Source organism: Cucumis melo, chromosome 4 (assembly GCF_025177605.1).
Source record: "Cucumis melo cultivar AY chromosome 4, USDA_Cmelo_AY_1.0, whole genome shotgun sequence".
Classification (NCBI taxonomy): Eukaryota; Viridiplantae; Streptophyta; class Magnoliopsida; order Cucurbitales; family Cucurbitaceae; genus Cucumis; species Cucumis melo.
Genome location: NC_066860.1, coordinates 15,554,010 through 15,565,850, shown reverse-complemented (window position 1 = coordinate 15,565,850; position 11,841 = coordinate 15,554,010).

Sequence of the window (11,841 nt, the reverse complement as noted above, 5' to 3'; positions counted from 1 at the left end):
TAGGAAGGCGGAGTAGGAGATTGATTCTTTACTCCTTCAAAGGAGCGCAAGTACATAAATGAAATATGAACCTCTCCTTTCAGTCGAGACCTTCGTTACGAGCAAAGAATTTGCAAAAAAAAACCACTCAAAGACTAGTGCTTCGGACCGTCCTTCGAATTTGAGAGTCTTTCGAACTAATTAAGCTATGTAGAACCAAAAACAAAGGTCCAAATGTTCAAAGTAGAGAGAGAAACTAAAAGTCTCTTCTCTTATCTTAGAGGTATGGAGCCACCGTCGCTTTCATCAATGTGCCATTAGAAACAAGTCTCCAAAGGAGTCAATGAACAAGGGGAAGGGTACATCAATCGGCAGAGTCTTGGAGCAGCTTTCCCAGAGGGCTAGATAGGGACTCCACTTAGGAGAGAGAGAGAGAAGAGGAATAGAAGACATCCAGAGTCAGAATTACCAGAAAGACTGGACGAATCCCATAGAGGATTGATCACGAGAATCAACGTTTCGGAATGAGAAGACTCAGTTAATGGCGGTAGGCTGAGACACTATTTTTGACAGCCACCCAGGACCACGATCTCTCGGCTTTAGAAACAACTTACCGATTGATGCCCGTTTACAACGATGCCCCTAGTCGCGATCTTTCGATTTCGGGCATACACCATTTCATCAATCAATATATGAGAAAAGAAAACCTTCCTTCACTGGCTGGAGCATAGTGACTTCATCTACGGCTTGGAAAGTTGGAAAGATAGAGCTACTAGTTCCCCTTAGAGCACAGTGACTTCAAGAGCGTAGCGACCTCATCTACTGCTTGGAAAGATAGACTACCAGTTTTCCCCTTGGAATGTAGCGACTGAATCTGCTACTTGGAAAGATAAAGCTACCTCAAAAAGGTAGTTCCTCTTGGAGCGTCCCGAGAAGGTAGTTCCCCATTGAGGTAGTGACTGTAGTAGTAGTTCCCCTTCCTTCTTGATTGTGTTTCTGGTGGAGGAGCAAAGAATTTGCGAGGGACCTTCTTTCGGAGATGATGGAAGAAAAATCCCTTTGTGAAGTGAAGTGAAAAAAGTATCTCAATGTTCACGATAGCAACCCCGGAGCATAGTGACTAAATTAGACTATTTAAGTCTGTCTTCCTTTTTACTCCTAGTTAAGGTGGAAGAGCAAATAATTTATGAGGGGACCCTCTTTTAGAGATGGAAACATACCCTTCCCTTGGTGGAGCGAAGCAAAAAATGTCTTTAAATTACAGGGATATCGACCCTAGAGCATAGCGACTGAATCTGCTTTTGAAACTGAATCTGCTTGCTTGGCTCTAACTCAATATGCTTGGCTTGGAGAGGTAGATACCCCGAAGCGTAGCTACTTTAGTAGTAGTTCCCCTTGGAGCATAGCGACTAAATTAAACTGTTTAAGTCAGTCTTCCTTCTTGTTCTAGGTGGAGGGGAGGACAAGTGAACGGGGGGAGCCTGTCCGGAGATGGCCAACTAGCCAACTTATTTAATGAATACACCAAACAAAGGCTCTGTAAGGCGCGAAACGAAGCAATTATTAAGGTGTGAAAGTTGATACATTAGCCTTTTCCTCTCCTACATCAGCTTTTTGAGATAGCTACCCCGTCTGGAAAAGGAGCGTAGTGACTTCATCTGCCCTTAAAAATGAATCAACTTTCCCAGATGATACCCTTGAAACTGAATCTGCTTTCTCAGAGCATAGCTACTGAATCTGCTTGGATTGCCGTGGAGTGTAGCGACTGAATCTGCTTGAACCTCTTGCTTGAATTACCCCGGAGAAGGAGCGTAGTGACTGAAACTGCTTTGATCTTCTTAGAGTGATAGCTACCCTGTAGCAAAGCGACTTCATTATACAGTTTGAGAGTCTTTCCTTGCTACACTTCAAATGTTCAGGGTGAAGCCACCGCTACGATACACTTTAAGTGTCCGCTCCTCTGTTGGTGGAAATAAGCTTCTAGTATCCGCTCCCCTAAAAAAGGAAAGGAAAAGCTGGAAAACAAATCAAAACAAAGGTCTAGATTAGTTTCATTAGTGAATTTGAGACGAGATGGAAAGGTGTGAAGCAGTTTGACTAAGAAGGAGAGGATTAAAGGAGAAGGAAAGGCTCAATGTAATATGAGAGTTGAGAAGAATTTGAAATGAGCCCTTAGATTAATAGAAGAAGGCTATTCTACGCTGAAAAATATCAAACCCACGGAGCGGGCGAAGCCACCGATCGAGAGTCGGGCCTGTCGAAATCAATCAAGCCAAATCTTATTCCTATATAGCGAAGCCACCACTCTGTTACGTGCTACGCTGAACGAGTTGGCAGTTATCCACTACTATAGGGTAGCTATCTCAAAAAGCAAATTCAGTTACAGCGTAGCTATCTTTCCAAGCAGATTTAGTTGCTATGGTTCAGATATCAAGTAGTTTCAGGCTGTCCGCTTCAGGGTAGTTATCTTTCCAAGTAGATTTAGTCTCTACGCTCCGCTAAATTAGTTTAAGGATGTCCACTATGCTCCAATAAAAGGGATAAATATTCAATAGTTTCGAATCAAAATCAGGTGGTTTAAGGTTGTCCACTCTGAGGTAGCTATCTCTCCAAGCCAAGCAGATTCAGTCGCTACACTAAGAATAAATATCAATTAGTTCCTCGAATAAATAAAGGAGAATAAAGGAGAAAGTTGTTTTACCGCTACGCTACGGCTCCACCTTTGTTCTGGGGTAGCTATCTTTCCAAGCAAATTCAATCGCTACGGTTCTTCGAGTATTTATCCAGTTCTGCTTCCAATCTAAACTTTAAGGTGATGCCATGGCAAGGCAACCGAATTGATATCCATATCGCTGACAATGAAAAGCTGGATGTATGACCGTACCTCTTTCTTAGCTTAGCGAGGAAAATGAATCAAGGCAGTAGCAGACGTGTCCAAAAGAAAGTAGAAAAATCGTGTACAAAAATTGTGTACAAAAATCGTACATTCTTGATTGATGGTCGTGATTAATAGCAGCTGTCAACCACTTGATTTTAGCCATGCAGACAGGACAACCTTCCCCACTTCTGGAGCAGAGGTGGAGTTGTAACATAGTGGACAGTTAACTACCTCCTACCTCCTTTATTTATCTAACTACTATTTATTTGGAACAACTTGATATTTATCAGGATATGACGAAGTCGCTTCGCTCTGAGGTCGCTCTAAGGAGATCCAAGCAATCAGATTCAATCAAATCCAAGCAGCAGAGGTAAAGGCAGAGCCGTAAAGTAGCAATGAAACCACTTTCTCCTTTAGTTGTCTAACTACTTAGATATTTATCCTAAACTCTTATCCAGAACCACTTGATATATTTATCCAGAACTCTTATCTGACACAACTACTTGTATCTGTAGTGGAGGCAGAGCTGTAGCAGTTAACCTACTTTCTTGAAGCGTAGCGAACAATCAACTACTTTGCCTTGCTTCTATCCTGTATCCAGATCGTAGTGGTGAAACCACTTTCTTAAAGCGTAGCATATCGGACAGCTCGAAACCACTTTCTTATTTCTTAAAGCGTAGCGGGTGGCTTTGCCGTAAAGGAATAGGATTTGGCTAGGCTGAATAGGATAGGCCCGACTCGATTGGTGGCTTCGCCCTTTATTTAACCTTGTGGAACTCCCTTTTCCTGCACAACGTAGCGATCGGTGGCTTCGTCATTTGATAGATCGAATAAAATAAGAGGCCTCTTTTTCAAGAATAAGGATCTAAGGGGACCACTCCGTTAGAAGTCATGAAATTTCATATTCACACTTTCATATTACATTGAGCCTTTCCTCGCAAATTCTTTCTACCTCTCCTTCTTAGTCAAGTTGTTTCGCACCTTGGAAGTCGCTTCTCAAATTCTTTACCTTCTACTCTGCCTCATCTTCTTAGTCGAGCTACTTCGCACCTTGAAGGTGAAAATGGATTTATAACTCCTTCTATGCATCTAGACCCCTTATAATTGAAGTCTAGAGGATTTGTCTAAAGGTTATGAAATAACTTGATTGAAAGGTGCAAAGAAGCTCAAGTAAGTAGAGAATCAAAGGAGAAGGAGAGGCTTTGTAGGAGCAAAGAATTTGCGAAGGAGAGGTTCAAAGCTTATTGAACTTGAGTGAGGTTAGGAAGGAGAGGCGGAGTAGGCGCAAAGCGAAGTGACTGTTAAAGAGTGCAAGTTGAGCTACTAAATAAGGTACAAAGTAGCTCAACTAAGAAGGAGAGGCTCGATTGAAAGAAGAGGCTCAACTAAAAGAAGAGGCTCGACTGAAAGGTGAGGCGCAAAGAATTCGTGGAATCCTCCAAAGGTATGAAGCACCTCGACTAAGAAGGAGAGGCTCAATGTAATATGAGAGTCCCAAATTCTTGTTGAATTTCATGCTTAGAAGAATTTTAGTTTTCATTCCACTCATTCAATACCTAAGGACAGACGTAGGATGACTTTTCTAACTTTCATTCTGCTTTTTCTTCCTTTCAATGAAAACTGTGGAGCCATAATTGGAGTGGATTCGGAATGATTAAGTTCAACGGGTCAGAATGACCTCTTTGATCCATATGAATCTGTGGATTGGTCGGACTCGTGAATTCCAAAACTTCTGTAACGGAGTAGTTTTGTCTTTTTTCTTCTTCTGCTTCCTTAAACCTTCTACTTCTATTGTTGGACCTCTTGATTCCAGCGCTTAGTAAGCTAGGCCAAGGCTCCTTGTATAGGTTGAAGCTTCAAAGCGGACCTGATTATTAGAGAGAAAGGGCTTTTGAACTAGCAGCTAAATTCAGCCTTTAAGACCATAACATAAGAAATTCGTGAAGTGCATAAGCCCCCTTAAAGATAGAAGCTACTTTCTTGAGGTATTCAAATGAGCAAGTAGGGGGCAGCAACTAAGGAGGTAGCGATACTGACCACAATTACAGGAATAGGTTGACTTTCTTTCATTTTGGTTATGGGAAAGTGAAAGTCCTTTCATTTAGTACGAGATCATTGGATAGCTCGCAGTGCTTACACCTCTCGCCTATCCAAGTGATGTTCAAAAACGTCGTTTGAGAACTTGTATAGAGAAGGATTTCCCACGACGCAACAGTTCTTCCATACCAACTTAGCTCTTCGATCACTATGGCTAATTTTATCTCTGTTCAACCAGTCGATCTCACAGTCAGGTAGGCTTATACCATTATGCTCACGAGCAAAATCTGAGCTTGAGCCTACCTTCGCATACCTCTGTTACTCTTTAGGAAGCGTCCACCCTAGATAAACTACCCACCTTGCAGCGTCTCGCCCCCTTGAAAACTCGATACGGTGATTAGGCATCCTTAGATGAAAGAGTGGTCTTTCAGGATTCGTTGTTGTGTGTCACTAACTCCCACCTATCTTACATATTCGATCAAGGTTGTCACTACGAAGTTATAGTGAAGGTGCACAGGGTCTTACCATCTAGCCATTAGTACTCCTCATCTTCACGAAGAATTCAATTTGATCAGGTCCATGTCGGAGACAGCGGGGCAATCGTGACACCATTATGCAGGTCGCTACTTATGCGACAAGAATTTTTGCTACCGTAGGACAGTTAGAGTTCCTGCCATCGTTTACTGGGGCTTCCATTCAAAGCTTATCACACTTCTCCTTTTGACCTTCCAGCACCGAGCATGTGCCAGACTCTATACATCATGTTACCACTTAGCAAAGTTTTGTGTTTTTAATAAACAGCCTCTACCCCCTGATATGTGCCGCTTTCCTAAGAAAAAGATAAGAGAGCACCCCTTCTCCCAAAGTTACTGGGTCATTTTATCGAGTTCCTTTGACATGGTTCTCTCAAGCGCCCTAGTATACTCTACTTGTTCACCTATGTCAGTTTGGGGTACAATCAGTTCACTAAGAGGATTGCCCTTCCAAAAATAGGTTTTTTATTGGAAGTTGAAACCTTGTTCACTATGACAAGAATCGTGACTATAAACAAAGTCACGAGTATGGCGGTACGCTCTCTCGAGACCCTTGCTCAAAGGTAAGCATTGGAATGAGAAAGGCTTGTAGACTCGTGAGGCTGAACGAGACATTCGAAAATGAAAGTGCACACTCTCAAGTGCTGAGGAAATTGTTAACATGTGCACGGAGCCGAAGCCTGCCTCACCTGCTGGACCGAGTAAAGCCTTTAGATAATAAAAAAAGGTGTATGCCCTCCATATAGCAGTCACCAAACGGAGATAAGAGTTTCGCATTTCAGCCATGCCAGTCTTGTAGGGTAACCGAACTAGGCCAAGTTAGAAAGGCTTTGATGAATCAAGGTGAATCCCACAACGCAAGAAAGTAGAGTGAGAGAAAGAGGGGGATGCCCTTGGCCCGATCATTCTATTCACTCCAACAGATAAGCATGGTTCTGTAGTCAAAGCTACTTCGTTACTTTTGTGTACCCATCGAACGGTAGTCCTTTTGGGGGTTCGTTAGGGATCAATTCACTCTGCATAGATTGGCTGAACGTAGAAAGCCTTCCACTGGCAAGTGATCGTGTTTTTCATAGGATTTCTCATTACTAATGTTAGCATTCTCACTTCTGATATCTCCAGGTCTTGTCACCAAAAACCTTTCCCGATTGACAGAATGTCTCGCTATTGACACTTGACCCCAGAGACATTTTCAATGCCATAGAGCTAGACCAGTGAGCTATTATGCTTTCTTTAAAGGATGCTTGCTTCCATGCCCACCTCCTGGTTGTCATCGCTCGAGAACTTCCTTTTCCACTAAGTGATCGCTTAGGGACCTTAATGATGATCTAGGCTATTTCCCTCTCGAGTTTGGATCTTAGCACCCCAAAAGTTTGTCTTTACAAACAATCTAGGCCTGTATTTGGAGTTTCCCTAGGGTTGGTAAGGCCAAATGGGGCCACCCTAGCCGATTGAAGGCTTTACCTCGGGCTATCGACATTATACGCTCTATAGAAATAGATTTTGTGGAAAACTAGCTATATTCGATATTGGTTGGCCTTTCACCCCTAGCCATAAGTCATCCATGTATTTTGCCACATACATGGGTTCGGTCCTCCAAGGCTTGTTAGAGCTCTCTTTTAACCTTCTCATGGCTAGATCGATCGATTTTGGGTCAAATAGGAAGAACAAGAATCTTCCACCTCTGGAAAGCGCCTACACCTAATGGCTTAAGTTGTAATTCCCATTTTCTTGTTGACCCATCATGCAAAAGGTACGTCGTTAGAGTGAGATAGCTTGACTAAGATAATTGAAAATCAAGGCTTGTCGCTCCTTCGACTTATTGAAAGCATCAGATCTCAGGTTCTTTATTGCACTCCCTAAATAGGGTTCTTTTCACCTTTCCCTCACGGTACTTGTACGCTATCGATCATTGAGAAATACTTAGGCTTAGAAGGTAGTCCCCCTTTCTCACGTAAAAGCGATCAGAATTCGAACATGCCGCATTTGACTGGGAAGGATCAAACCATGGGAATGAATCTACAAGGCTACCATCTTCTTTTTCCAGATCTTCCAACCTTTTCACAACCAAATTCTTTGACCCTTGACCTCTTATGAAAGGTCAAGTGACTTGCTGGTTTTTCTATCATCCAATCCACAAAAAATTGAATGAAACGTGGCGAAAAAGAAAAATAAGTTCACATTCACACTTTGTTGAGGAACTCACTCGACCCCACAGAGTGGTTCGAAGAAGATCGACTTCAGTCAATGAACAAAGCCTCATCTTTCTTTTTGTGAAAACCCCCAATCTGTTCTCGCTCGCCGTTACTAGCGGGGTCTCGGTTGATTTCCCTTCCTTTAGCTACTAAGATGTTTCCATTTGCTAAGTTTGAAAAGTTCAAAGAGCATAAGTTAGCCACATAGTTTGTATACGGTTTCCCGATCAGAGATCCATGGATCACAGATGAGATCTCCTCATGGCCTTTTACCTCTAAAAACGTTTTTCCTTCTCAATGCCCGGGCATCCATCCAATGCATTCTTTTCTATATGGTAGGGTAGATTAAAAAAAACACTAAGAAAATCTCAAAACACTTTGAGAAAATAAACTTGATGAGAAAAGAAAGCACTACACCTCTGAAGACACGAAGCGGAGCGACTCAAATCAAACTAGTAGGGACTTGTCTTCTTCTTATAGGCTTTCCCTATATATGTGTTATTGATAAAAGAAAGCATAAAGAGCTTATTAATGAGAATTCAAGAATCCACTCGCAAATTCTTTGCCCCTTTACAATCATTCTTCTCGTCCTCTCCTCCAAACAAACCAAGCACCTTGAGAGTAGAAGGAGGAGTTTTCTCTCTTTCAGTAGAAGAAGATAGGAGAACGAAAATCCAATTATAAGGGGTCCAACTTAGTGGACAGAATCAACTTTGAGAAGAAAGGCCCAGTAAATAAAGAAAGAAGAAAATCAGACAGTAAATCATGCATGAACGAGCTTACCGATCGAGCATCCAAAACTTGAATGACTTTCGAGACAACTAAGACTGCTTCCCTCGAAACCTAGCCTGCAATTGGTCTCGTAAACGCTCCGTTTCTTTTACTACTACTCGATTATGAATTTATTTCATGCTTTCTTTGTTTGGGGAATCAAAGAGAATAAGAGATTCTTCATTGAGTGCATTAACCTTTTTCAACGTATAAGAAAGGAGATCCCTTCTTCAGGCTTTTCTCTTGCTTGTGCACCCAAGTCCTAACAAAGAGACCTTTCAAAAATGAATAATTAAACAAGGGAAAGGTAGGCTGAAACTGCATGTAGCTTTCGAACCCTCTAATATGACCTGTGGTGATTGGGGCCTTCGTTCTGACAATCCGAATGCATGAGGAAATCACCTTAATATTAGAAAAATTTGTATAGATTTCTTTCTGTGTAGTTTAGGTCTTGGTTGACCATGGAGACCTTATTCGTTAATTTCAGTACTAATCTTGCTTACACATCAAAGTCAGTAATGGGCTTACCAGAAAGGGGAACCTTGTGTTTACTTACTGAACCAACATACTCGACGAAAATCAACCAATTGGCCTTACCAGAGATAAGGGAAGATAGGCATCAACGACTCAACGGCGGAAGGGTTGCCCCTACTAACTCCTTGCCCGAGGAAACTCTGGAAAGTTGTTACACTCATTTCCCTTATTTAAGGATAGTAGGGGAAAAAGATTCTTAAACAGTGGACTTACAAACAAGTCTAAAGGACGGGTCAACATTGGCTCCTCTTCTAAAACCTCTCGAGACTATGCTCCTTCAAGACAAGATAAGTTAAACTGCCCAGCTACGGGGCAATTGGATCACTCAGTGGAGTTAGAGATAATGTCGTTTTCCATTCTTCTCCTCTCTATCATCACGGAGTTCGATCACTAGATAACTACTTTTGCTGTCGGTCTTGAAGTTGAGAAAGCCGCTTTTGTTCTTGCATTAGTTTAGGTTATGAATTCACTCATATTCCCAACTTATTAACCATAATTGAAGGATCTTGGAACTCGCTTTAAAGCATAAACCTAGGATGAACAAGAATTGTAATATAATGATGAAAGATTACTAAACGAAAAGTATAAGCATGCCAAAGAACTACTGGACATCGAAAAGTGGATGAGAGGCTCGACCCGTTCACGTAATCAAGCTTTTAGACATCTGAGACTATGTTCCAACAACTGAAAGAGTAGAATCTCATACACATTTCTCCAGCTATCTATTCGGGTATGAATACCGCTACATAGGCTTCCACTGATGTCGATTGGTCTCTTGAAACTGGGACAAATTATAATGGATGTGCTCTCTTGCTGATTATGCAGTTAACTCAAGAGCTAGATTTCCTTCTTTCATTCTAATGCTATCACTACGTGGGAACCTATTAGTTCAGATCTTCTTCTTCATCAGACTTCTAGTGTAAGATTTAGTTTCTTTGGTTTAGTTCTATCTAGATTGGTTTAGTGAATCTAGATTGGAGCTGTTGTCCTTTCTCTTTTATCAAAGAATGATCTAGCTATCTTGCTTAGCTACTAAAGCTAGGGTTGCAAAGGCATCAAAATGCAATTCGTACTTATTTTAGATTCTGACTTGCCACTACTCTATCTCCTTTCCACTAGAGAATCTCACTATTGATTCATTGGAGGAAAAATGGTATGTTTCAACGAACATTCTTTGAGTCTTGTTCATTGATGGCCTAAATGCTATTTGTCTTCTACTTCTTATAGGATATCCTGCTTTGTGCTACTTTCATTTAATATTCTTTGAACCTTCTTTTTGTCCATTTTGATAGATGAGATTTGGCCACTTATCTTCCAACAACAACTTCCGTAACAACCCAATCCTCGATCTCACTATGGTTAACACATGCAGTTGGAATTGGCTCTTTCCTCCTTTCATTTCAAGCAAGGACTAGAGTCCGCTTTTGATAATAGGTGGACATATCTCGCTAATACGGTTTATGCCATAAATATGGACATGCTACACACTAAGGGACTCGAGGCAGGGGCTTTGCTATGGTCAATAATCAGGCTTCATGCCATCATCCTTGAATTTTAACTATGCATGATTGCTCTTCGTACAGTGAAGTATCTTGCAGCAAGAGGTCAATATTGTTTGAACCTTGCTCCTCTAACAGTTTCGGGAAATCGACAAGTATCAACCAGAAAGTGAAAGTGGATTGAGACAAAAGAAAAGAAACTTCAGTGAAGGATCATATTCTATTTTTATGTCATTCAGTTCCATTAAAATCATAGGCTTTCGTATTATTTCGAGGTTTAAAAGAGGAAGAAAAAGTCAATGGAAGTCTTATGGAGCAGGGCAGTTTTCATTAAAAGGAATCAAAATTAGTCAATGAATAAGGCTCGATTGAAAGGAGGGAGGCAAAAAGGTTTGAATCTAGAGCGAACGGTCCAGTAAAAAAAAGTTAATGAACAAGTTGAGGGTCTGGAGGCGCAAAGTGAAACGATTGTGAAGGTGCCTATATATTTAGAAATAACTCGACTCGAAATAATAAGGAGAGGCTCCGTTAGGAGTTAAAAGCGAAGTCTTTATCCCTTATTTTGTGAAAGAGCTCTTTATTTTTTGAAATAACTCGACTCAAAACATAATGAGAGGTTCAAAGAATTTGAAAGTCAATTCCTTATTCTGCCAATTAGAAGGAGTGCATTAATGAAATAACTCAACTCAAACGATAGGGTGCAAAGCAACTCGACTAAGAAGGAGAGGACCAAATGAGAAACTCATTGAATAAAGACTTATCCTTATCCTTAAAAGGAGTGCAACAAAGTGAATAAAGGGTGAAACGAATATTGAAGCACAAAGAGAAGCTCCTTAACAGGAGTGCAACTAAGAACTCCTAATTAAGCTACGGAGAACGACAGACAAATGAATATGACCTTGTTCATCTCAAATTCTTTGGCCCTTATAATTTCATGAAATTCATTCACCTCTGTCTCATTGATAAGGACACTAAAAAAAATAGGCTTTGAACAATGTAGATATATCAAAGATGGAACTAATAGGCTAAAAAAGAAAGATGAGGGCTCGACTGAAAGGAGAGGATTCCATATATATTAGCTTTCCATTTGATCCACTAAGTCAAAGATAAAACCATAAGAATTTGAAGAGCTAAGGCCAAAGACTTTATACAAAGGCAAGCTACCACTGTGGGAAGTTGAGTTGCTATCATTCACCATGGAATGCCCATAGAACTCATTTGTAGATTCAATGTTCGAGAACTCTTCGCTAAGTTCAGTCAAAAGTCTAGTATAACAAGTGTAGCCACCTAATTTTGTCCGACATTATTTAAAATCAATTTAATTGCTAGGTTTATTTTTGTCTTGATTTGACTTATTTTTAATGTTGTGATTAACTACCTTTTTGTTTTAAATAAAGTGTTATTTAATTACTTTT